The sequence below is a fragment of the Vipera berus genome (assembly GCF_964194415.1).
Source record: "Vipera berus genome assembly, chromosome: 5".
Taxonomy (NCBI): Eukaryota; Metazoa; Chordata; class Lepidosauria; order Squamata; family Viperidae; genus Vipera; species Vipera berus.
Window position 1 is genome coordinate 12,358,939 of NC_138207.1, and position 27,892 is coordinate 12,386,830.

Here is a 27,892-nt window from a genome sequence, read left to right on the forward strand (position 1 = left end):
GGACTTTGTGCAGTATATACTAATTGACTCCTACATCTTATCATGCCGATAGAGACAATGTGAACACATTCTGATTATGGGCAATAGTGAGTTACTTGCTTGGAAAGTACCACATGAATGGTCTAACTTAACTGCACCATGCAAAATACTGGGCTGGAAAATGTAAATCAGTTCAGCTGTGGGGTCTTTGGTGCTTTCTGAGCTTGGTTGTTTTCTTGCAGATGTTTCACTACCATCAGGACCATTCCCACCAGCACTGATAGGGAAGGCCAGTAGAATATAAAATGAGGGCAAACCTCATTCCCTACTAGCACTGATGATGTTACCTAGTTTGGTAGCGAGGTGCAAGAAAATAACCAAGGTCAGACTGTAATCAGTATGTGAAACAATGCAAGAAAACACTCTGCCAGCCAGCTTTCTCCATTTTTCCATTAGAGCAGGGGTGTCAAACTCGCCACATCACGAGACGTGTTGCAACGTATCACGACTATTTTTCCCCTTGCTGGAGTTGGGGTGGGTGCAGCTTCCACATGATGCATCCAGCCTGCGGGCTGGCAGTTTGACACCCCTGCATTAGAGCTACTGGGTTTCAAGGTTGCAGGGACAACATAAACCCTAGCCAGGTTTGGTCAAGACGTGGGACTTGTACCAAACTGGTTTCAAAGCAAGTTAAGCTGTTCCTGCCTGTTTCAGAGGTGGAGTTATTTCTGAAGTCACTTGAAAGCTTCCTAGGTCTCTTGCTGTAGGGAAATCCGGCCTTAGCAGGACCAAGAGTTTCTTTTTATTTATTATTTATCAGGGCTTCTATACTACCAAAGTCCCAAAGGTTCTAAACAGCTCAAAGAACCACAAAACACTGAGTTGATAACATCTGACAGACAGAACACTAACTAACCATAACGGTGCCACTCATAGGACAAGGTTAAACCTGCCATCCTCAAATATCCTAAAAATCTCTAAAGAGTTAAGATTTTGCAACCCTTTAGAAGCTAAAATCCAATGTGGTAGTGGTGGAGGCCTCAATATCTGAGATAAGCTGTTTAGCAATAGCCTTAGCACTGGCTCAGTGGGTTAGGACGGTGAGATGGTCGATCAGAAGGTCAGCAGTTTGGCATGTTGAATCCCGAGTGAGCGCCTGTTACTGTCCCAGCTTCTGCCAACCTAGCAGTTCAAAAGCACGTAAAAATGCAAGTAGAAAAATAGGGACCACTACGGTGAGAAGGTAACAGCGTTCCGTGCACCTTTGGTGTCTAGTCATGCCGGCCACATGACCATGGAGATGTCCTCGGACAAGCACTGGCTCTTTGGCTTTGAAACGGAGATGAGCACCGGCCCCTAGAGTCGGAAATGACTAGCACGCATGTGTGGGGGAACCTTTACCTTTTACCTATAGCACTTAGACTTATATACCACTTCATGGTGCTTCACAGAGTTAGCATATTGCCCCCAACAATCTGGGTTCTCATTTTATCAGCCTTAGAAAGATGAAAGTCTGAGCCAACCTTGAGCTGGTCAGGACTGAACTCCTGGCAGTGAGCAGAATCAGCATGCAATACTGCATTCTAACCCCTGTGCCACCAGGGCTCCTGTTTCATGGATGAGAGACCATCACGGAGAAGGTTCATCTCCAGCATCACTGTATATGGCATTCCTTCAAAGAAGACAGACTCAGCAAAGCCAGTCTTCCCATTCTCATTTGATGGGCATATTCATTCTTGAGAAGGTAGACTTATGGTATCCAGAACAGACTCTTCCCCCATGTAAACACCATGGCTACCCTTGATTGTTGTTAGCCTGATTTATTTAGAAAGTTGATTCAGTTTGGTGATTACATTAAAACTTTGCACAGTGTTAGTAATGAAAGGCATTTGAAGAGTTAGAAGAGGGTGAAAAAAAAATAGAAAGCTGAATGGAAGTCTAGAAACTAGAAATGATTTGAGCTATTTAAAAAAAAATATGAGAAGACTTTTTATTGCATCCACAAGATAACTTATGTGGAGTTGATTAGAGTCAGACTGAATAAAATAATAAAATTGTTAGCAGGAAAAGCTAGGGAGAATGGTAGGGCCTTGAGCTAGGGGGGAAGAACCCATCTCAGTGGGAAAGCAGATGGCTCTCTCCTCTTTCCTTTGCAACTCTAATTAAATTGCCACCCAGGCAGTAGTAGCTACTGAAGGAACCCTGGAGAATCAGCCATTTGGGCCAGAATCACTAAGATGTAGGGGACAGCCTTGGACTTTCTGCCTTCTCAATGTGTTGTGATTCAGCGTCAGCCTGTGGTTTCGACAGCTGAATCAGACAATTCTGAGGAGGAGGAGGAGGGGTTTGGAGAGCCTTTGGTTGCAGATGCATCGCAGAGCTCTCAGCCAGGCCCCTCCAGTCTTGTTCCTCCTCAGACCCAGCTGTGTGAGCCTGAAAGATTAGATGAAGACGATCCACAGCTGGCTTTGTTCAAGGACGCTCGAAGCAGGAGGCAGACAAGCAGAAGTGAACAAAGAAAAGCAATGAGGCACCTCAGGAGGAGGCAAAGAGAAGCCACGCCCTGAGACTGTTGTTTAAAAGGGGGATGTGTGGGAGGCAACCGTTTGAAGAGCTTCTGATATAGTCTTGGTCTGTATTTGTTTTACTCTGTTTTGAACTGTTTCGTTTAGTTTTTGCAAATAAATTTGGTTGGCTTAATTCCAGCCTATTGAATATAACAAAGGGGTTGTCCCTGACATTTCTGCAGGGCCAGTTGTAGGCTGGAACAGAACACAATGATCCTTGCAGAAATTATATGAATGGCCCAAGAGAGATCCAGGAACACTGGTGACCCACCTATCATACTCCCAATGACCTTTCTCCATTAACATTAAAATTGCGGTGGTCTCAAACAGGCTCCTTACATGCTTCAAGTGTCAGTGGTACAGTTCATTCCACATGGAGTGCTGAATGTCAGTTGTTCAGTCAACAGAGAGAGAGAGAGAGAGAGAGAGAGAGAGAGAGAGAGAGAGAGAGAGAGAGAGAGAGAGCAATTTGTTCTTTGAAGGTAAAAGGGAAAGCAGAAGAATAGGGGGCACATAAGTGGTGAAATGATTGTCACTTAAAGAAGGAACCCTGAACGGTTGTGACTAGGGATGTGGTTCTAAGGAAACGAGGAAATACAGCTGAGAAGAGCTGTCATTTATTATTATTATTATTATGCAAGAGCAACAGTGTACTATTTCTCTGTGGGGCTATGACATTTCAGACCAGGCCTTTATTTACCAGAATGAAAAGCCTGTTAATATGGCAGCTTGGCTACACAATCACAGTCCTTTGACAATTTAGGAAGAAGACTGACTTCCTATCCTGCCCTTCTTGAGAAACAACTGAAATAAATTAGCTCCAAGGAGAATTAAAAAGGAGAAAAGTTAACAAATGTAAAATTTAATAGGCAAGAAGAAGGGGACAAGGAAAAGGCTGATGAAAGTAAGAAGCTTACTTTCCCATCAAATCTAAAATGGCTCTGCTCCCCCTGACATTTAATTCAGTTTTATAAACCTGCATTGCACTTTAACTCCCATTCCGAAGAAGAAATGTAATAAAGAAATGGCAAAGGTGATGGTGGGGGAAATTATTGTACTGTATATGCCGTAACTAGTTGATTGATTTCATTTCTACAGCTAAGACTAATTTCTTCCTAGTCGTGTTGATCAATCAAAAATAAATGCACAGACACTCAACCCACCCCCCCTAAATTAAAAAGCTTCATTAACATTTACATTTTCAAAAATCAACTGACATTTTGAGCAATTAAATATATTTTTACTGCCTGACTTTGGCAAAATGAATATTTTCTGAGTGGCTTCTCAAAAGAAAAGTAGTTTGAAAAATGAAAGTGGGTATCTTTGATACCTTTCAGCAGAATTAATACATCTGAATACATCAGTTTGTTTCACTAAGGTAAAAGAGATATCTAATTTGTTTTATGTAAACTGGAAGGTGTTTTAACATTTTATTGTCTATCTTAAGGCAATATTTTTACAAAGGCAAATTAATGCGATCTTCAGTTCAGTTAATAAAGGTATTGCTCTAACATGGTTTTAAGATTTACTTTTTTAATGGGCGTCACTTTGTATTTTCTTGTGCTTGTGAAGGGTCCAGATTTAGCTTGGCTCCTGGTTATGAGTTTTAGTGGACCAAACGTAGAAATTTGTCCTTCACACTATAACATCAATAATTTTTTTGAATTATAGATAGAACAAAGTCTGCCAGCTTGGTTGACAGGTGTGAAGGATGAGGTCACGCATAAGTTCCAGTTCAGAAGATTTATTGCTCAAGCCTATAGACAAGAATCTAGTAAACTAACATACAACACTACATTGGTACCAGATAAAAGTCAACAGAATTCAAGAGGGGTTGGACTTGAATTGTTTGTGGCAACATAAGGACATTAAGCTGATGACTCGCTTAACTCTGCCTCCTAGCTCTGTCTGCTCTTCTTTACATCGATAGGTATTTCACTTTGAATCATGGTAATCTTTATACAGTTGGTATTACACTTTTAAAAAAATATTTTTCTAGCCTTTAATAGATATGGTTATATTGAGAGAAATACAATCCCACACCACACCACATCCACTTACATACAGGCACACAAATAAAGATAACTAGTAAAAAAAGGCGTAATTACACCATGAAACTCCCCCCAAATATATTACTGTGACAACATGACAAAAAAATAAAAAAATGTAACTTAAAATAAAAATGGAAAAATAATTCAGTCCCTAAGCTTGTCATTAAACTCGACCTTGTAGAAACACATTGTATATTCTTCTCTGATTTAGAACAACTAGCCTTTTCAGAAATGTAAATAACAAATGAAAAGAATACGTTTCTTACCAATTACAGGTAGTCCATGTTTAATGAAGCTAATTAGGACTGGAAATTGTTGTTAAGTGACATGGTCATAAAGTTAAAAAAAAAAGCAAGCACATGCCTTTGCTGCTCAGCAATGGCAGTTCCAGCAGTCCTGGTTTCCAATGTTAAATGAGGACCACGTGAGCTGTTAAGTGAGGATCTGACATAACCATGACTTCTGACTTCCTGCCAGCTTTCCCATTGACTTTGCTCATGGGAAGCCTGTAGGGAACATCAGAAACCATGATCACATGACTGCAAGGAGGCTGCAACTGCCGTAAGTGCAATGTCCAGTTGGAACTGTATTATATGTAAATAGTTCCATTTAATGTATTAACTCTAATTCTCTAAAACTATAACGTGAGGTAAAGTATTTGACAGCCGAACACGCGGGAGTTTTGACAGCTGTCAAAACTCCCGACTATACGCAGGCGCACCGGTTGACAGCTCTCAGCTGTCAAAGCAACACAAGCCGCCCAGCCACGAGGAACCGAGCTGTCAGACGTTTCGCGAAGCTGATTGGAGCAGAAAGCAAAGCGGGAAAAGACCGGCCGCTGATTGGTCCAGACGACCGGTTACAGACTATAAAAAGCCGAATGTCTCTGTTATCTGTTGCTCTGTTCTAATAAATCTGTTGAGGTTACCAGCTGTCTTGAGTGGTCTGTCCAGCCACTTCAGGAACTATTTGTTTAATGCCTTTGTAAGTTCGAACAGTCACTGAAGTCATTCAATGAGGACCATCTGTACTGTGCCCCAGGTTGGATAGAACCAAAGCTCTTCGTGAGTTGATAATTACGCTCAAATTGATAGGGAGGCACTGACCATCGTCGCCGGGGTAAAAAAATTTCATGACTACCTGTATGGTAGACCTTTCACTATCTTCACAGACCACAAGCCCTATTAGGCATATTTACCTGGGACAAAACAACCCCTCAAATATTATCCCCGAGAATCCTGCGCTGGTCCACCTTTTTATCAGCATACTCCTACAAATTAGTATACAAGCCAGGCAGGGAACTAGGACATGCAGACTGTTTAAGCAGGCTTCCTATACAATACCAGGACCCAGACCCAGCCCCTGCTGGCAACATACTTGCTATTGCTGAATTACCAGAATGCCCCCTCACAGCAAAAATCATTGCTGACAACTCCGCTAAGGATAAAACTCTTAGCAGGGTCCTACGATGGGTCACAACAGGATGGCCACATAAGTGCCCAGAGGAAATGTTCCGGCCCTTTTTTACCAAACAATTAGAACTAACATCACACTTAGGCTGCCTATTATGGGGAAACAGGGTGGTGATACCACACAAAAACATACAACAAACATTAAAAACCCTTCACGAAGGACACCCGGGAATGGTAAAAATGAAGCTACTTGCTAGAAGCTATGTGTGGTGGCCAGGGATCGATAAGGACATAGAAGAACACATAGGAGGATGCTACACTTGCCAATTAACCAGAAGCGAGCCGCCCCACGCCCCAGTCCACAAATGGGAAACTACAAAAAACCCATGGTCCCACATCCATCTAGATTTCGCTGGACCAATACGAGGGCAGAATTTCTTAATAATTGTTGATAGTTTTTCTAAATGGCTCGAGGTGATACCCCTTAATAAAATTACAACAAATTCCGCTATACAAGCACTTAGAAAAGTTTTCGCAACACATGGCCTTCCTGACGTCATAGTTTCTGATAATGGCCCACAATTCACTTCTCGTGAATTTCAGATGTTCGCTTCAAGGAACTGTATTAGACTGGTGACGTCAGCGCCCTTCCACCCATCGACTAATGGCATGGCAGAAATAATGGTAAGGTCAACCAAAGAGGCACTTAAAAAATTTATAAAAGGAAACTGGCACCGGCGACTCAGCCAATTCCTCCTGGCCCAACACACCACACCTGGCACCACCACAGGGAAAACACCAGCAGAGCTACGATGGGGCAGGAGGCTAATAACTAGGTTAGATCGATTGCACCCAGATAGTACATCAAATGACCAAGAACCACCAACACCGTCACCACGAACCTTTTCACCGGGCCAAACCATCTGGGCCAGGAGTTACACCGGCAACCAAAAATGGATACAAGGGGTCATAATAAAACAAACAGGACCCATCTCATACCTAATTCATTCAGACACACAAGGACAACTGCGGCGACACGTCGATCAGCTACGGAACCGCAAACCACAAAACACACCCCCACCAACCCAACAACCCTTTATACCCCCCTTCATACCTGATGACCCGCCCCCAACTTCCGACGAGGCTAGACCACAACTACCGCAGGAGGAAGGGGAGCCTGAAAATGAGATACCCCCTCGTCGATCTAGCCGAACGAAGAAAGCACCTGCCTACCTACAGGACTATGAATGGGGAGGCAGCAACAAACAAACACACGGGGGTGAAAACAATCCGGGGGAAGGGTAAGGGGTGTATTATATGTAAATAGTTCCATTTAATGTATTAACTCTAATTCTCTAAAACTATAACGTGAGGTAAAGTATTTGACAGCCGAACACGCGGGAGTTTTGACAGCTGTCAAAACTCCCGACTATACGCAGGCGCACCGGTTGACAGCTCTCAGCTGTCAAAGCAACACAAGCCGCCCAGCCACGAGGAACCGAGCTGTCAGACGTTTCACGAAGCTGATTGGAGCAGAAAGCAAAGCGGGAAAAGACCGGCCGCTGATTGGTCCAGACGACTGGTTACAGACTATAAAAAGCCGAATGTCTCTGTTATCTGTTGCTCTGTTCTAATAAATCTGTTGAGGTTACCAGCTGTCTTGAGTGGTCTGTCCAGCCACTTCAGGAACTATTTGTTTAATGCCTTTGTAAGTTCGAACAGTCACTGAAGTCATTCAATGAGGACCATCTGTACTGTGCCCCAGGTTGGATAGAACCAAAGCTCTTCGTGAGTTGATAAAAAATCCCATATTTTAGGAACTTCCGGTGAGGATTCATTGCAAACAAGACTTCCCTGGAGGAGCAGGGATGTATTCCAGGGGAAATACTGTAGGTGGCCAGATGTGAATTCTGGCTGGTGCAGTCTCTCTGTAAAAAAGAAAAATTGTGAAATATCTAAGCAGGTGTATACTTCAGATAGCTGCTCTTTGAGACTAGACTGCAGGAACTGAGTTTTTTGTGGTCAGCTTGTGAATTGAGTGGCTTGGAGTCAAGGGATTTCAATCAAGCTCACAACTGGAATGTAACTTATATGGGCAAAAAAATAATAATCACACAGGCTTAATTTCTTAGCCATTTTTGGATATACTTAATATATATAGCGATAGACAGATATTCTAAGCAGCAGAATAAAAATTCCACTGGGTGAGTCATCATTCTTTCTGGACTGCAAATTCTGAAAAGTTTTAAAGTTTAAAAACTTTTGACCAAAAGTTATTTGGAGAGATTATTTTCTGCTGAATGTGCTTTTGAACAAAATAGAATTCAAAGGGACAAATGAGCTGGACCTTTGTGGGATTTTTTTTTTGTTTAATAGACAATTGATGGATTTTTACAAAACACAAGATAAAGGTAACATGAGCCAGACTGTGATGCTGACTGTAACTATGGAGATATTGACTTTGATTTTGACGGCAACTACAGAGTGGCATTTGAAATGAAAGTATTAAGGGCAGAGGAAGACAACATAAAAAAGAGAGGGGAAGATTTTCTTTTTTTTCTTTCCCTTGTCTGAGACACTTTCATTTTGGGATTATAATAACATAATGGAAACCACCAGAAAAACAAAAATAGCAGAGGGGAAGAGAATACCACTAGACAACCTACCCAGAGAGAAATTACACCAGGTTTGCTTCAGAAGAATTGGAGGAGATTCACATGGAGGTATAAGGTGAGACTACACAAAAACTTCAAAAGTGCAAGGTGCAATTGAAAGGGATGATACTGAACTAGGTGGTACAAATATTGATTTTTCTAAAATGTTGGCATGACAAATGTTTATCATGGGATATAAACAGAGCACGCCCTTCTCAAAGGAGACAAAAACAGTTATTTGAAAAGCTATATTCCATATTTTAAAGAATTGAGGCCTTTGAACTATGGTGCTGGAGAAGACTCCTGAAAGTCCCTTGGATTGGAAGGTGATCAAACCGGTCAGTCCTAGAGGAGATCAACCCTGACTGCTCTTTAGAAGGCCAGATCCTGAAGCTAAAACTCAAATACTTTGGCCACCTAATGAGAAGGAAGGACTCACTGGAGAAGAGCCTAATGCTGGGAAAGATTGAGGGCAAGAGAAGAAGGGGACGACAGAGAATGAGGTGGCTGGATGGAGTCACTGAAGCAGTAGGCGTGAGCTTAAATGGACTCCAGAAGATGGTAGAGGACAGGAAGGCCTGGAGGAACGTTGTCCATAAGGTCGCGATGGGTCGGACACGACTTCGCAGCTAACAACAACAACAACAATTCCATATTTTAGGATGATAGTTCAATGTCATGTTAGAACGTCAAGCATTCTCTGAAGGGTCCAATAATCATAAGGTAATACTTTTGATGAATTAATTTTATTTTTAAATCATAAGAATATTTCACATTTCTTAATATCTAGACCAGGGGTAGGCAACCTTGGCTCTTTTATGACTCATGGACTTCAACTCCCAGAATTCCTGAGTCAGCTGACTCAGGAATTCTGGGAGTTGAAGTCCATGAGTCATAAAAGAGCCGGGGTTGCCTACCCCTGATCTAGACCATTGAAATTTGAAAATTGGATAGTCTGATTCTTCATTCCACAATTAAGGTACATAACTCAAATTAACTTTCATTTTCCTTTTTAATGCCTTGTAAAATTGAACTGTTAGTTTCTCTTCAAGCACTGCATCTGTGAAAGATCCTAAAACTGGAGGTACCTTCTAGCCTACCAGGGTATCTGGACTATATTGCTTAAATAATACATGTTTCAGTATTATTCTACAGCATATTCAATATTTGCCAAAGTATTTTACATCTGATCTACAATATTTCCTCCCTTGTTTAGTCCAAACATTCCAATAAACTTCAGTAGCTGTGGCACTGCCACAGTGACATCAAAATATGTTTTAATGTCTTTTTCAACGTTTTTTTAAAAAGATTGTATAATTGAGAATCAAAGCCCTGGAAATGAATTTCAATGGAATGTATTTGAGGAGTTTGAAGGACCACAAAAATGGAACTAGGGGTCCTTGGATTCTTAATCCTGCTCTGTACTGAGAGGACAGAAGAGATTGCCTCTCTTCCTTTTAGGCACTCTTGTGTAAAAGCAGCCTTCAGCATTCAAATACAGTGAAACATGTTGTTTATTCCCAGTAGGAAAAACTGCATCATTCTTTTTTTGGATATAGGAATGAGTGAGTTCCTGATAGGGTCAGCAGTTGTCCATTAACCCAACTGAGGTTGCAGTTGTCCATTAACCCAACTGAGGTTGCATCAGCAAAAGGCAATGGTTTTTTTTAATTGACCCTGTAATCCCTTGCTTTGGGGTGGAGTTGGGGTGATTGAATGGAGCTGAGAGTTTACTGGTCGGTTGTCCTTCCTGACGCCTATGCAGAACTCACAGTAGATATTTTCCTTTTGTGCCCAGAGAGAGAATTACCTGCTGCTACCTAGGATCAAAGGGACGTGGTGGCTCAGTGGGTTAGGATACTGAGCTTGTCGATCAGAAGGTCGGCAGTTTGGCGGGTCAAATTCCAAGTGCCGTGTAACAGAGTGAGCACCTGTTACTCTGCCAACCTAGCAGTTAGAAAGCACACAAAAATGCAAGTAGAAAAATAGGGACCACTATGGTGGGAAGGTAACAGCGTTCTGTGCACCTTTGGCATCTAGTCATGCCAGCCACATGACCACAGAGATGTCCTCGGACAAGCGCTGGCTCTTCGGCTTTGAAACGGAGATAAGCACCGGCCCCTAGAGTTGGAAACGACTAGCACGCATGTGCTGGGGAACCTTTACCTTTACCTAGGATCAAACTCACAGCCTCCTGATTGTGAGGCAAGAGCTCCACCTCTAGGCCACCATGCCCTTCATCAGCAAAAGACAATAATGATATTAAAAAGCATATTGGCAAAAAGAATGGCAAATTGCCTACATTTATGTGTCCTGTGCTGCTTGGTAGGCCTTCAAACTTAGTAGTGCGAACTCCAAATTAGTCAGTGCAATTTATATATCTCGCTACAACGTGGGAACTGTGAATAGGTAAACCCGATGCAAGCTGGACATGCTCTGCTGTAATAGTTGTAACTGTTGATAGCAATGTTAACTGTTCTTCCATCCTACGATTTTTTTAAAAAAATGTTTAACCAAGCTGGGACTGGAAACCATTTAAATGGCTGATTATTATCCCTGAAGTAGAACTGATGGCTCCTTAGACCTTTAAAACAAGCTAAAATGTGGTATTTAATGAGGATGGCTCAGAATCCCCCAGTGTTTTGTGCTGAATAAGTATTTCCCAGCAAACCCAAGGACTGTGTTAGATTGGTTTTGTCACTCCAACAATTTTCAGCACTCCATCCTTCAGTGACACCATCTCATGCCTCACTTAAGATTTCAGGCTCCAGGGCAGAGAGGCTGCAATTGATTTCCCTGTTATCATACACACTCCGCACACATACTTGCACCCTTCTGCTCAAATTGGTGAGCCATTATCAGGGAATGAATTAATTGCTGCCACATGTTGAGTGAGTTTTTTTTTTTAAAAAAAATCATAAAAGTAATGGTTAGCAACATCCCCTGCCCCATTCCAGGTCTTTAACATAAGAGTGTCAGATTTGGTGAAGTTCATCCCAAAGGTGCTTTTTCAAAAGGCACCTGGACTTTGTTTTTCCTTGAAGACGTTTCACTTCTCATCCAAGAAGCTTCTTCAGTTCTGAAGAAGAGAGAATGAAGAAGCTTCTTGGATGAAAGCATCTTCAAGGAAAAACAAAGTCCAGTTGCCTTTTGAAGAAGCGCCTTTGAAACAACCATGACCTGGATGACTGAGAATCTCCATAGATGTAGCATCACATCATCATAATAATCTGAAGACATGTTCTTTGCATCTTAACACCACAACTCTGAACTGTAGTTGACCACAACTTCCATAATTTCTAGCTAAAACAGTCACTCCTATATCCCTGTAATTCTTGCACACATTTGTTCTGTCTCTTATCTCTGTTCCCGGGAGTCTTTTTTCCATGAGAAAGTATAAGTAGTCCTTGACCTATGACTACAATTTGCACCAGAGTTTACATGGTTAAGCAAGGTGGTTGTTAAGCAAGTCTCAACCCAATTTTATTTCTTTTTTGACATTGTTGTTCAGAGAATCACTGCAGCTGTTAAGTGAAGCATGCTGTCGATCAGCAAATCTGGCTTTCCCTATTGACTTTGCTTGTTGGAAGCCTCCCAGGGAAGTTTCAAATGGGGATTAGGTGACCCCGAGATACCACAAACCTCGTAAATACATGCCAGTTGCCAAATGCCCAAATTTTGATCACCTGAATGTCATATCTATATCTATTTCTCTCTCTCTCTCTCTCTCTCTCTCTCTCTCTCTCTCTCTCTCTCTCTCTCTCTCTCTCTCTCTCTCTCTCTCTCTCTCTCTCTCTCTCTCTCTCTCTCTCTCTCTCTCTCTAACTTTGTAGATTTTCACGGGTACAGGTATGTAGGTCTTGGTGTATTCAGGTCTTTTCCCATATAAGACTGAGGGTGTCTTGGCGACGTTTCGATGAGGTACCACTCGTCATCTTCAGGCTGCTGTCTTCGGCTTCATGCTTGTGCGAGCAAAGCGTGATCGGAGCTGCCGTCTCTCTATAAATATTGGTGGGGGGGGTGGGGGGTGCTGGCTTTGTTGCTGTAAGCGGGTTGGTTGCCTGTGTTGTTACATGTTGATTGGTTGATGGGGTTATTGTTTGTGGATTAGTCGGCTGTTTTGTAACATCCTGTGTGTATGTATCTATATCTATATCTATATCTATATCTATATCTATATCTATATCTATATCTATATCTATATCTATAATCTATATCTATATCTATATCTATATCTATATCTATATCTATATCTATATCTATATCTATATCTATCTATCTATCTATCTATCTATCTATCTATCTATCTATCTATCATCTATCTTCTGTTCAATCATGTCTGATTTTTGGAGACTGCTTGGACAACTCCTTGCCATTTTCTTGACAAGATTTTCAGAAGTGCTTTGCCATTGCCTCTTTCCCAGGGCTGAAAGAAAGTGACTAATCCAAAGTCAACTAGCTTTGCGCCTAAGGTGGGACTAGAATTCCCAGTCTCCTGGTTTCTAGCCCAATGTTTTAAACGTTCCACCAAATCGATTTTCACATAACCCAGATATAAACCTAAATAACCCTTAACAAAAATAAATAAATAAGCAAAGGGAACTGAAAGCCAACAAAACTAAAAGCTTAAAATTGTACCAGTCATGAAGACCCAAATACCAGCTCAGCAGACCAACAGCTAAAATGGATCCGCAATCCAAGCAAGTTATGAATGCTGCCAAATGACACAGCTGTTTCCCTGGAGTCAAGGATCTTACAAGCGTTAATGTTAGGGTGATGAGAGGATTCTCTTTGCCAAATCTCATAAGCAGATGCCTAAGTATTTAATGCTGAACAACCAGTTCTTAGCCAAGATGTGACAATTAAACAAAAGATACTCCAGAGACCAGATGAGCAAGCCTGGGGCTCTACAAAGGCTGGCTGGGGAATTCTGGGCTTTGAGGTCCATGTATTTTAAAAATGCCAAGGTTGAGAAACACTGTACTAAGATAACCATAACTCCAGCAAAGAGAAGCAGAAGATCCCAGTCTCAGTCCCCTTTCCTCCTTATCACATAACTATCCGGGACTTCTCTGTGTCCATCAAAGTCCAAAAGCATCATGCCCTTCCTATTGTCCTTTTTTTCAAAGTCAACTAACTTAGCAACATCCCCCCCCCCATTCCAGGCTTTTAACGTAAGAGTGCCAGATTTGGTGAAGCCAGTCCTTTTTTTCAAAGTCAACTTTCACTTTCACAGACTTTTATAGGGAATATGATGGCTTGTACAAGGGGTCCGTGGTGGTGCAGTGGTTAGAATGCAGTATTGATCCTGACCAGCTCAAGGTTGACTCAGCCTTCCATCCTTCCGAGGTCAGTAAAATGAGGACCCAGATTGTTGGGGGGCAAAATGTTGACTCTGTAAACTGCTTAGAGAGGGCTGTAAAGCACTGTGACGCAGTATATAAGTTTAAGTGCTAATACTAGTGCTAAGTGCTATAGATACATCATAGAATTTGAATATCTTTTCCAAAGTGTTTACTCCCAAAGCCCTACCAAAATTGTATTTCTCAGCGATGGTGAGATAGAGTAAGACTATTTCCCTTCCATGACATTCAAAATGAAGGTTATTGCTGCAGAAACGGAGACAGCTTCTGAGTCATAAGTGCTATAGAAATCAGCAGAATCCTTGAAGGCTACTATTAAATGAATCCTAATTGAATCATCTTTTATTAGTTATTTGCCAGTTTAATTGACTTTTTATTCCTTTTTACATATTTTTTTATTTAACAGATGTTTGATAGCACAAGCAAGAAAAAAAAGAAAGGAAAAGCAAGAACTAATGGAACAAAAGAAAAATTAAAAGAGAGCTATAAAAAGCTATAAAAATTCTCCTTTTCAATCTAGCAATAGCACTTAGACTTATATACCACTTCACAGTGCTTTACAGCCCTCTCTAAGTGGTTTACAGAGTCAGCATATAGCCCCCAACAATCTGGCTCCTCATTTTACCAACCTCGGAATAGGATAGGACAGGACAGGACAGAACAGAACAGAACTGGAGGTCTTCTAGTCCAGCTCCTTGCTCAAGCAGGAGGACCTATACCATCTCAGACAATTGACTGTCTAGCCTCTTCTTAAAAATCTCTAGTGAAGGAGCACCGACGATTTCTGGAGGCAAGCTGTTCCACTGGTTAATTGTCCTCACTGTCAGAAAGTTTTTCCTTAATTCCAGGTTGTTTCTCTTTTTGATCAGTTTCCAACCATTGTTTCTTGTTCTGCTCTCTGGTGCTTTGGTGAATAACATAACCCCCTCTTCTTGGTGGCAGCCCCTCAAATACTGGAATACTGCTATCATGTTCCCCCTATTTCTTCTTTTCTTTGGACTAGCCAAACCCAAGTCCTTTGTATGTTTTAGTCTCCAGGCCTTTGATCATCTTAGTTTCTCTTTTCTGAATTTTTTCCAGACTCTCAACATCATTTTTGTGATATGGTGACCAAAAGTGGCTGCAGTATTCCAGGTGTGGTCTCACTAAGGTTTTATAAAGTGGTACTAATACTTCACCTGATGCTGATTCTATGCCTCTGTTTATACAACCCTTTTTTGGCGGCGGCTGCACACTACTGCCTCATAGTCAAGTGATTGTCCACTAGGACTCCAAGGTCCCTCTCACAGTTACTGTTTTTCATCCAGGTCTCACCCAATGTGTACTTGTACCTTTGATTTTTCCTGCCTAAATGTAAAACTTTGCTTTTCTTCACACTGAAATTCATTTTGTTGGATAGGGCCCATTGTTCAAGTTTGTCAAGATCTTTTTGGATCCTGAGTTTGTCTTCTGGGGTCTTGGCTACTCCTGCCAGTTTGGTGTCATCTGCAAATTTGATGAGTTCCCCTTCAATTCCATCATCTAAGTCATTGATGAAGATATTGAAGAGTACTGGGCCTAAGATGGAACCTTGTGGTACCCCACTGCTTACTTCTCTCCCTGTGGATGTAGTGTTATTGAGGACTACTCGTTGAGTGCAGTTTGCTAGCCAGCTACAGATCCATCTGGGGGTGATTCTGTCTATTCCATCTTTTTCTAGCTTACTAAGGAATAGGTTGTGGTCTACTTTATCAAATGCCTTCCTAAAATCTAAGTATACTACGTCCATAGCATTTCACTGGTCTACTAGAGAGCTGTTGGAGATCCAGCCGGTCTGAATCCGACCGATCGTGACTAAGATCCTTTACTAGGTCTTATCTCGCGGCGATGAGGATGGCGAGGTCTAATTACTTCGCTACCCTCATCGCGTCCGCAGATAATCGCCCGGCCGCCCTGTTTAGGGTGACCCGCTCCCTCCTTAACCAGGATCCCTTAACCAGGATCCCTTGCAGGGTCATGCCGAGGAGTTTAGCCAACATCTGTCGGACAAAATCGCTCAGGTTCGGATCGGTTTGGACTCCGACTGGGCAGAGTCTGACGATCAGGACATGGGTGGTCTTGTCGATGTTATCTGGAAGGAGTTTGATCCTGTGACTCCGAAGGAAGTGGACAGGATTATGGGGAAGCTGAGCTCCACGTGTTTATTGGACCCGTGCCCTTCCTGGCTGGTTTATGCGGCTCGGGAAGGGAAACGAGGCTGGCTCCAGGCAGTGATATCTGCATCTTTGAGTGAGGGTAGTTTCCCCGCCGCCTTGAAGGAGGCGGTGGTGAGACCTCTCCTCAAGAAGCCTGCCTTGGACCCAGCTGTATTAAACAACTTTTGTCCGGTCTCCAACCTTCGCTTTCTTGCAAAGGTTGTTGAGAGCGTGGTGGCGCATCAGCTCCCTTTGGTCCTGGATGAAGCTGACTATCTAGACCCATACCAATCAGGTTTCAGGCCTGGGAACAGCACGGAGACGGCATTGGTCGCTCTGGTGAATGATCTCTGGAGGGCTTGGGACAGGGGATGTTCCTCTGTCCTAGTCCTATTAGACCTCTCAGCGGCTTTTGATACCATCGACCATGGTATCCTGCTGCGACGTCTCAGGGGATTGGGAGTGGGAGGCACGGTTCTTCAGTGGTTCTCCTCCTACCTCCTGGGACGTTCGCAGTTGGTGTTGGCAGGGGGACAGAGGTCGACCTCGAGGCCTCTCATTTGCAGAGTTCCTCAGGGGTCGGTCCTCTCGTCTCTCCTGTTCTACATCTACATGAAGCCTCTGGGTGAGATCATTTGTGGTTTTGGAGTTGGGTATCATCAGTATGCTGATGATACCCAGCTTTTTATTTCGACCCCAAACCACCCCAGTGATGCCCTCGACGTGATGTCCCGCTGCCTGGAGGCGGTTCGGGTCTGGATGGGGAGGAACAGACTTCGACTCAACCCTGACAAGACTGAGTGGCTGTGCGTACCGGCATCTCGGGATATTCAGGATATCCCATCCCTCTCTATGGGGGGTGAGTTATTACCCCCTGTACATAGGGCCCGCAACTTCGGAGTCCTCCTAGACTCACGGCTTTCTTTAGAAGATCATATAGTAACTGTGACTAGGGGGGCCTTCGCCCAGGTTCGCCTGGTGCGCCAGTTGCGGCCCTATCTAGACCGGGATGCCTTGCGTACAGTCACTCATGCGCTCGTGACCTCTCGGTTAGACTACTGCAACGCTCTCTACATGGGGCTGTCCTTGAGGACCACTCAGAGGTTCCAACTGGTGCAGAATGCAGCTGCGAGAGTCATGTTGGGGGTCTCCTGATACTTCCATGTTACACCTCTGCTCCGTGAGCTGCATTGGCTTCCAGTTGCCATCCGGGTGAGATTCAAGGTGCTGGTGATGACCTATAAAGCCCTAAATGGCATGGGTCTGGAGTACCTTAGGGAGCACCTGCTGCCGGCATCAACTTCCCTCCGCCCAGTGCGCTCCCACAGAGAGGGCCTCCTCAGGGTGCCACCGGTCAGAGAGTGCCGACTGGTGACCCCCAGGGGGAGGGCGTTCTCTGTGGGTGCGCCGGATCTGTGGAACCCTTTACCAGTTGAGGTCCGGATGGCCCCCGACCTTCGCTCCTTCCGACGTGATCTAAAGATCTATTTGTTTGAACAAGCCGGGCTGGTCTGATGGGTTTTGGGATTTTATCACTGTTTTTATGTAAATTTATCTGTTTTATTGGGCATTATTGTTTAATCTCTTCTCAATTTTTGTATTTTTGTATTTTAGTATTTATTGCCCTGTTCACCGCCCTGAGTCCTTCGGGAGAAGGGCGGTATACAAATAAAATAAAATAAAATAAATAAATAAATAAATAAATACTAGTTTAGTCACTTTAGCTGGTGAGAATCAAACTGCTTGCAGTTGGCAGAGTTAGCCTGTCATACAGCATTCTAACCACCGTGCCATCATGTGTCTTAAACTAGCACTGCATGTTAAACTAACTTATATAAGCTCAACTCTTTGAAATTTTTATTACAATCAACATTCAATAATTAACAAACACAACCAATACGATAAGAATCATCTGAACAGACTCTACTCTTATGAGAAATCCATTAATATTTTAAAGCTTTATGTAAGGAGAAGTCCATTGTTTAGATGATGAACAAATCCATGTGCAGATTCGTAGTCCATAATGCTAATTCTAATATTAAGGATAAGTGTTAGAGAAAGAAATTGATTTTTCATTAAAAAATCGCTTATACATCTAAATATTCCTGAAGTCCTATGCATATGTATGTGCCCATATGTGTGCCTGTGTATAATTGGCTCCCTGCTTTGCTCTGAAAATAAAAGCGCTAGTTAAAATTAATTGGATTAAAAAGAAGCTGAACAGCTGTTATTCTCTTCCTGGTCCTTTTTAAGCAGGAAAATACATGTTGGTTTTGGAACATATTCTATATTTTCATTTTCTTGATATGTGACACACAATAAAAGACTGCCATAAATAAAACCCTAGGCTTGCTTGTCACTTATGGCATATCCCAGTTAAAGAAGATATTCTAAAACAGAAACAGTCATTTGTCAAAGATGCTTTCAAGGACCCTTGAAAGAAAAATATTCTAACATTGGAAAAATTGAAGAATATTTCTGAACAGTTAGAGTTAATTTTAACAGTGTCAACAAAGACAGACGGAGAAACTGTGTCTAAAAGATGTTATGGAAGAGGAACAAGTTCTTCCTGATAGGATCAAGAGTGAGTTGAAAATGGATTTACCAATGACATACTATAAAAGTAGCATGGAAAAAGATGTTATACTGGACATAAAAAAGAAACTAGCTTATCCATTAATAATTAAAATGGATATACAAACAATAAATGAAGAGAGTAACCTGGATAATTTTCCTCTATTGGATTTACAAAAAAGTCCTGTTAAAGTTTTAAAGACTGTTATGAGAAGGGAGAAATAAAAAAGTGAAAAGGGACATTATTTGAATGGGACAAAGATTAAGATTGTTAGAAACAAAAGGGAGGAACAAAAAATTGGTTTATTTGATCAGGCTTAAAAGAGATATGTTGTTATTTCTGATAACCCTACTGAACTTTTACTGACTCCGGGAGTGAAATAATGTTTCTCTCTGGTTTCTCTTCAGATCGTATAAATCTTTTGCCTTTTCCTAAAAGATGTTTTATGGATTCATTTGTTCATAAGAGATGGGATATTGTTGTATTTTAAAATGAGGTGATAAATTATTATTTTTTTTATACTTGTGCTGAAGTTGAGAAGTCACCACTTTATATAGTTCTTGTCTTTTTCTTTACTATATTCTTCCTGTTCTTTATTTTCCCTTTTCTCTTTTTTTCATTCTTTTCTGTACCTACTACTCCTGCTTTTCATTCTTCTTCTTCCACAGCTATTAGTTTGTATAATCGTACAAAAAGCAATAACTGATTAATCTTTAAAAAATACTATAAAATTAGCATGGTTAATAAAATTTCTATAAAAAGAAAAAAAAGAACAAAAGTCAAGATGGCAACTATGTGAACAAAACCCCACCCCTTTTCTTTGTGTGCCGTAATGCACTAACACTGGGAGCAGGGTTTTGATCACATGTTCTGGCTGCCATCTTGATTTTTGAAACTTTTGTGAACTTCCTTCCTTCTGGTCTACCTCGTGTGCTTGTAGTGGATATGGGAACAGGCAACTAGATAAACTGCTCACAAGCTAACGTAACAGAGCTGTTTGACAGAGAGATGGGTGGCATATAAATTTAATAAACAAACAAACAAACAAATAAATCAATCAATTTGCAGGTTGGTCACTTAGTGATTGCTTTTTTTAACCTCTGCCCCAAAAGAGGACTCCTATTCAGGTAAAATACTTGCAGCTATGGTTAATGAAAGGATGCAAATTTAAAAATAGTGCCCAGTGTTACATGGCAATATATTTATTTATGTATCATATTTATATGATTGCCTATTTCACAGAACATGTCTCTGGGCACCATACCAATAACAATAAACCAATAAATATATACAAACATTCTTAATTTATTTTATTTGTTAAACGTATGACGTCTACAGAGGTCGTGCAATCACTGATATACAAATTTAGTTTAAATAAAGCATCAGCACACACAAACAAGATATGTGGGCAATACAACATAGGAGATAATATATTAAATTAAAACCATAATAAAATCACCCTAGAATTACAATGGAATAGATATTATAATTCGATATCTAAGGAAGCTAACCATCTAACTGCCATGAGATCATCCCAGGTGCCTTGAAATTTCCTGAGGAGACATTCTTGAACTCTTATGTGTGTTAAACATTCATAATTAAAAACTATTGAAAAAAACACATGGGCAGAGAGGATGATGTTAACCATAATACGGAAGCAAGATATGAGGCTACTTCCTATGGTTTGCTATAGTTCTCTTGTCCTTGCTCCAAACCACTCTGGAGAATCCAAAATTATTCAGAGGGATAAAAGAAAACAGATTACAAGCTGTTCCCAAAGTACCGTATATACTTGAGTATAAGCCGAATTTTTCAGCCCACTTTTTGGGCTGAAAAATTCCACTTCGGCTTATACTCCAGTCAACAAAAAAAACTTACCGAGGACTTGTGCGCGGCCGAGGCTTTGGTGCTTCCGGGATCGCGCGCACCTCTCCCAAGCCACCGCCGTCCAGAGACCTGCCGAAGTTTGGGGAGGTTTGGGGAGGTGCGCGCGCAAACCTCCCCAAACGTCGGCAGGTCTCCGGACCTCCGCGCCCTGCCTGCCTGCTTCTTTCCGCAGCGGAAAGAAGCAGCCTGCCTGCTTCTTTCCGCTGCGGAACGAAGCAGCCTGCCTTCCGCTGCGGAAAGAAGCAGGCAGGCTGCTTCTTTCCGCAGCGGAAAGAAGCAGCCTGCCTGCTTCTTTCCGCTGCGGAAGGAAGCAGCCTGCCTGCTTCTTTCCGCTGCGGAACGAAGCAGCCTGCCTTCCGCTGCGGAAAGAAGCAGCCTGCCTGCTTCTTTCCGCTGCGGAACGAAGCAGCCTGCCTGCTTCTTTCCGCTGGCAGGCTGCTTCTTTCCGCAGCGGAAAGAAGCAGGCAGGCTGCTTCTTTCCGCAGCGGAAAGAAGCAGGCAGGCTGCTTCTTTCCGCAGCGGAAAGAAGCAGGCAGGCAGGGCGCGGAGGTCCGGAGACCTGCCGACGTTTGGGGAGGTTTGGGGAGGTGCGCGCGCACCTCCCCAAACCTCCCCAAACTTCGGCAGGTCTCCGGACGGCGACGGCTTCGGAGAGGTGCGCGCGATCCTGGAAGCACCGAAGCCTCGGCCGCGCGCAAGTCCTCGGTAAGCTCCGGGCGGTCACTTGCTTCGTGTCTCCTGAGGGAAGGGGGGGCGACTGGAGCGGGCGTGTTTCCTCGCCTGCTGGGCGCCGCGATTTGCCCGGGGAACGCGCGGGCCCCAAATGGCAGCGTGGAGCGAGGAAGCGGACAGCCAGGGCTTCCCCGAGAGCCGCGGCCACACAGGGTATTCCTGTGTATTCAGGCTTGCAAAATGGCGGATCGAGCCTCTGCTGGCGGCAGAGGCTTGCAGAGCGTGGATCCAGCCTCCGCTGGCGGCGGAGGCTTGCAGAGCGCAGATCCAGCCTCCGCCGGTGGCGGAGGCTTGCAGAACGGCGGATCGGCTTATACTCGAGTCAACAACTTTTCCCAGTTTTTGGGGGTGAAATTGGGGGTCTCGGCTTATACTCGAGTCGGCTTATACTCAAGTATATACGGTAAGTCAATGAGCAAATGAGGTTCAATGTAAATTTGAAAGGAAACACACTGAGTATCAAATCATAAAACATCACGGATGGGAAATTCATTGGCTATGGAAAGAGATACTGTGGTTAAGCTGGAAGACAGGGAATGACAGGCAGGAAAATAATGTATATTCAATCTTGGGGAGCAGAAAACAGTGGCCATAGGAGAATTTATTTACTGTATATAAATCTATGGTGCTAAAGCCTTTAGAGTACTGGTCAGTGCTTCTCATAAAGCATATTGTAGAGATGGAGAAAGGGTAGAAACCAACAAGCCAGAAGATAGATGCCTGAAGCAACACCATTATGAAGACAAGTAATAACATTTTAGCTCCCTTCACTTTAGCTCACAGGGGGGGAAAAACAGGAAAGAATGACTATGATAGAAATATGCAAAACTGCCTCTGCTGTGAAGAAAACAGAGTCAGGTGAAGGGGAGCAACCAAAAAAGGAAAATATTTGTAGCTCAAGATTGAAATGAGAGGGTCTTGAAGCTCTCTGAGCATGGTTGTTTTCTTGCAAACATTTCATTACTCAAATGAGGTAACATCACCAGTGCTAGTAAGGAGTGGGGTATTGTTCACTTCTTGATTGTTGATTTGATGTCTAACCAAGATTAATAACAGACCAACAATCAAAAAGTAAACAATGCCCCAATCAAGGAACTGCCAAAGAATCCAACAGGAAACAACCTAACCAAAGAACCTCCAAGACCACTCACTCCAACACTGACAGGCCAAGCCACTAGAATACAAATTAATGCAAATCCCACTCTTTACTAGCACTGATGATGTTACCTAGTTTGGGTAATGAAACGTCTGCAAGGAAACAACTCAGCTCAAAGAGCACCAAGAACGCCTCAAAAGGGAGTACGTGGGACAGGAAGAAAAAGAGTAAGTTGGAAATGAAGAGTTTTTCTCCCTCTAGTCATGAGCAATCCAAGGAAGCTGGATGGGGAGAAATCCCTCACAAAATATTCTGTCCACAGGACTGTTACACGGGTTATTAATGAAGATGGAGGCAGGCATCCATGGAGGGGAAGGTTAAAAAGTCAAGATGGTGGCTGGAACCATAGCATTGAAGCTCCAGCCCTACTTTATGTCTGCTGTGGGACTTCGTTTGCATGACTGTGGTCATGAATTTGACTTTAATGAACCTCCTTCAGATGCCTGTCAGGAGCAAGCAACCACAGCCTCTTGTGAATAGTGAAAGTTAGTAACTTTACTCTTTATAGTAACATAATGTACTTCTATGTTACAAGAAACTCCCTAGACTGTTGCTTGCTTTCCCCTGGGATTGACCAGATAAGGCTCATCAATCTTGGGGGAAGGTCAAGCTTATGCCACGTGACTCCAAGGACTCCAAGCTAGACCTTCACTTCACCCCTCCTTCCAGCCCAGCTGGCAGTTTCCCAACTGCCCCTGAGAACAGCCAAGAAAGCACATATTTGTCCATCTAGTCGCTCTGAGACGAACCCAATTCAATAATGTTCAGCTAGTTAGATAACGAACCAATGAATATGAGGGCTAAAAGTGTCATGAGCTGATTTTCAAGCATGAAGCTGTAAGATGTTATTCTTAATATTCAGCTGAAATATTATTTAGCCCATTAAATTTAGTCTTGACTCTGGGATGGAGAAGAACTTTTTTAAAAAACAGATCACAGTACAAAGCCCTCCATTGTTTTAAAAGTCAAAAATGTTTGTTCTCTAGATGAAAGCTATACTGAGGGGGGGACGACCCACTAAGAAGCATTTATTAAGGCATCCCCTAAGGCAGTGATTCATCAAGGAAAGCTCCCTAGTCCCTCAAAAGAGAACCCTGGAGTACTGATAGTCCCAGATGCTTATGCTGAGTTTAAATAATTTGAAGAAGTTGCCTAAAACTGTAACTTGGATGAAAATCTGAAACTTGTATTTGATCTTAATTTTAATCCGTTGCCAGGGTGACTCACAAGCAATCAGAAGGGTGCTATGGTTTTGTTACAGTGATGTCTCTCTCCCTCCCTCCCTCCCTCCCTCTCATATCTATCTATCTATCTATCTATCTATCTATCTATCTATCTATCTATCTATCTATCTATCTATCTATCTATCTATCTATCTATCTATCATCTTCCTTCCTTCCTTCCTTCCTTCCTTCCTTCCTTCCTTCCTTCCTATCTATCTATCTATCTATCTATCTATCTATCTATCTATCTATCTATCTATCTATCTATCTATCTATCTATCTATCTATCATCTATCTATCTATCTATCTATCTATCTATCTATCTATCTATCTATCTATCTATCTATCTATCTATCTATCTATCATCTTTCTCTCATCTATTTACCTATCTATCATCTATCTTCTATCAATCATTTATCATCTGTCTACCTGCCTGCCTGCCTGCCTGCCTACCTACCTACCTACCTATCTGTCTATCTCTATCATCTATCATCTCTCTCTCATCTATTTACCTATCTATCATCTATTTATCTTCTATCAGACATCTATCTATCTATCTATCTATCTATCTATCTATCTATCTATCTATCTATCTATCTATCTATCTATCTATCTATCTATCTATCTATCATCCCTCTCTCTCTTTTTCTGTCTGTCCTCAACTTATGACCAGAATTGGGACCAGAAGTTCCATTGCAAAGTAAGGCATTGTTAAGTAAGTTGTGCCCAATTTTCCGGCCATTTCTTGCCACAGTTGTTAAGAGCATCACTACAGTTCTTAAGTGAACTATACCATTGTTAAGCAAATCCTGATTCCCCCATTGAACTTTGCTTGTCAGAAGCTGGCTGGGACATTCACACTTGGTGGTTCTATGACTCCGGGATGCTGCAACCATTGTAAATACATGTCAGACACCAAGCACCTGAATTTTTTTTTTTATTAAATTTATTATTTAAAAACATTGGACACAGTACCAGCGAGCTGACAAACCTTTTTGTCTACAATGTTTAAATATATATATATACATGTATATAAGTACATCAAAAATACACTTAAATACACTTAGATTACAAATCGGTGAAATACCACAATATTTAAAACAGTGAGCTAGTCTGTAAAACCTAATAGAGACCTTTCTTTTTATCCATCCAAAGATACAATTTGTTCCAAATTCTATAATAGTCTGATTGATCTTTATTCTTTAATTCCAAAGTTAATTTGTCCATTTCAGCGCAATCCCAAATTTTCCTAATAACCTCTTTTTCTCCTGGGATCTCATTCTTTTTCCATTTTTGCGCAAATGATATTCTAGCTGCTGTGATAATATGGATCATTAAGTATAGCACATCTTTAGGATATTTCTCTTTCGTGATTCCCAACAAGAAAAGTTCTGGACTAAACTCAAGATCTTGTTTCAATATTTCTTTCAGCCAAATCCAAATCATTCTCCAAAATTTTTGTGTTTTACTGCAAGACCACCACGTGTGGAAGTATGTGCCTATCTCTTCAGAACACTTCCAACATTTGGGAGATGCTGTTGTGTACATTTTGCTAAGCGGGCTGGGGGAAGATGCCATCGGTAAAACATTTTAAATAAATTTTCATTATACGATGAGGCCAGTGTTATCCTTTTATTTCTATCCCAAATTGTTTGCCAAGTATCTAAGTCGATGTTATGTCCTAAATTGTTAGCCCAGGTCAACATGGGGTCTTTCACTTGCTCTTCAAACAGCTTATATCCCAAAAGTAATTTATAAAAATTCCTTATTTGTTTAGAGTCCGGTCCCAATAATATTTTGTCCAATGCTGTTTCAGAGGTATATATCCCCCATTCATTTTTATCCTTCCTAAATCTCGATTGGATTTGTAAGTAGGCCCACCAATCGAGTTTTATACCTTGTAATTCTAGTTCATTCCTAAGTTTCAATTCCCCCTCCTCATTCAGAATATCCTTGTATGAGATTATGTTACCCAAATCAAACAGATTTGGGTAAACTATCGCTTCAAGGGTGGATAGCCAGACCGGTATTTTGGTGTAATTGTGAGATCTAATTTTTTTCCAAGTATTAAGTAGCGCTTGCCTGATCCGATGTTTTGAAAATGCGAGAAAAGACCTTGTTTCTCCGTCCATAGGAAAGCATGCCAGCCATATTGCAAATCGTGACCCTCTAAAGTTAATAGTCTTCTATTTCTCAAGATTACCCATTCTCTAATCCAGCTCAGGGCCGCGGCATGGTAATATAATTCCCAGTCTCCATTCCAAAACCCCCATTTTCCTTCGTGTCCTGTAAATATTTCAATTTAATTCTTGGTTTTTTCCCCTGCCAAATAAAATTTAGTGATAATTTATCCAAATTTTGAAAAAATTTAGAGTCGAGTTGAATTGGGATATTCTGAAACAGAAACAGGATTTTAGGCAGAATATTCATCTTAATGACAGCGATTCTTCCCAATAATGAGAGTTTTAGGTTTCCCCATCTTTCCAGATCACCTTTTATTTGGTTCACTACATTATCATAATTATCCTTTTTGAGTGAAGTGCATCTAGCCGTAATGTTAATCCCTAGATATTTTATTTTCTTGACTATTTCTATATCCATGATTCCGGCCAGATTACCTTTTTGTTTATTGGTCATATTTTTAACAATCATCTTGGTCTTATTTCTATTTATTCGCAGTCCGGCAACCTCACCATATTTAGATAATTCTTCCAATAGCTTTGGTCCCGTCTGACATGGATCCTCCATAATAAAAACCAGATCGTCCGCGAAAGCTTGCAATTTAAAGGTTTCCTTTTTAGTGGTTAATCCTTTTATCTTTGGGTCGTTTCTTATAGTTCTCGTTAATACTTCAAGAGTCAATATAAACAGCAATGGTGATAAGGGGCAGCCTTGCCGTGTTCCCTTTTGAATTTGAAACTTGCTAGATGCTTCCCCATTAATAATTATTTTTGCTTCCTGATTGTCATAAATTGCCCTAATTATATTTATAAATTTTTCACCCATATTCATAAAGCTAAGCTGTTGGCACAAAAAAGACCATTTAACATTGTCAAATGCCTTTTGGGCGTCTAAGAAAAGTAATGCCATCTGTTGTTCGCTATGTAATTCATAGTACTCCAATGTATCTAATATTATTCTAATGTTGTGCTTAGTGTGTCTCTTAGCGAGAAAACCATTCTGATCTGCGTGTATGAAATCATTCAGAAATCGTTTCAATCGTTCCGCTATAATTGATGTAAATATCTTGTAGTCCGAGTTAAGAAGTGATATGGGTCTATAAATTTGGATTAATGTATGGTCCGTGTTATCTTTCGGGATAAGGGTTATGTTTGCCTCTAGCCAAGATTTAGGCGTTCTTGCGCCTTCTAATACTGCGTTAAATACCTCCACTAGGGGTTGAGCTAGGATATTTTGTAATTCTTTATAAATTTCTGATGGAAGACCGTCGGGTCCCGATGCTTTATTATTCTTTTGTGCATTAATAGCTTTTATCACCTCAGATAGTCGAATTTCCTCGTTTAACATATTTCTGGTATCTTCTGTGACCTTGGGTAGTTTGGCTCTTTGAAAATATTCCTCCATTTTCTCCACACTTGCCTGACTATCTTCTTTGTATAAACGCTCATAATATTCCTGGGCTATAATTTTTTTTTTCCTCCTGGTGGAATATTCTCCCTTCCTCATCTCGTAGTTCGCAAATCCAGTTTTTCCCCTTTTGTTTTCCCAATTTATATGCGAGCCACCGGCCCGGTTTATTTGCATTTTCAAAAAAATTTTGTTTCGTGTTTCTCAATTGTTGTGCTAATTTCTCTTTGTCTAGAATGTTAAGTTTGTGTTTAATCAGATCCATAGATTGCTTGATATTCTCTTTTTGTGGATCTTGTTGGAGTGTAACTTCTAAGCTCTTATATTCCTCTTCTAATCTTTCCCGTTGTTGTCTTTTCCCCTTATTTTTATATACCATGTATGCCCTCGCTACCCCTCTCATCATTGCCTTAGCTGTATCCCAATTGTTTTGTACTGAGGTGTCTATAGCTTTATTTTCCTTAAAGAAAAAACTTAGTTCTCTCTCCATCTTAGATTTGAATTCGTCTTCTTTTAAAATTGCTCTTTGAA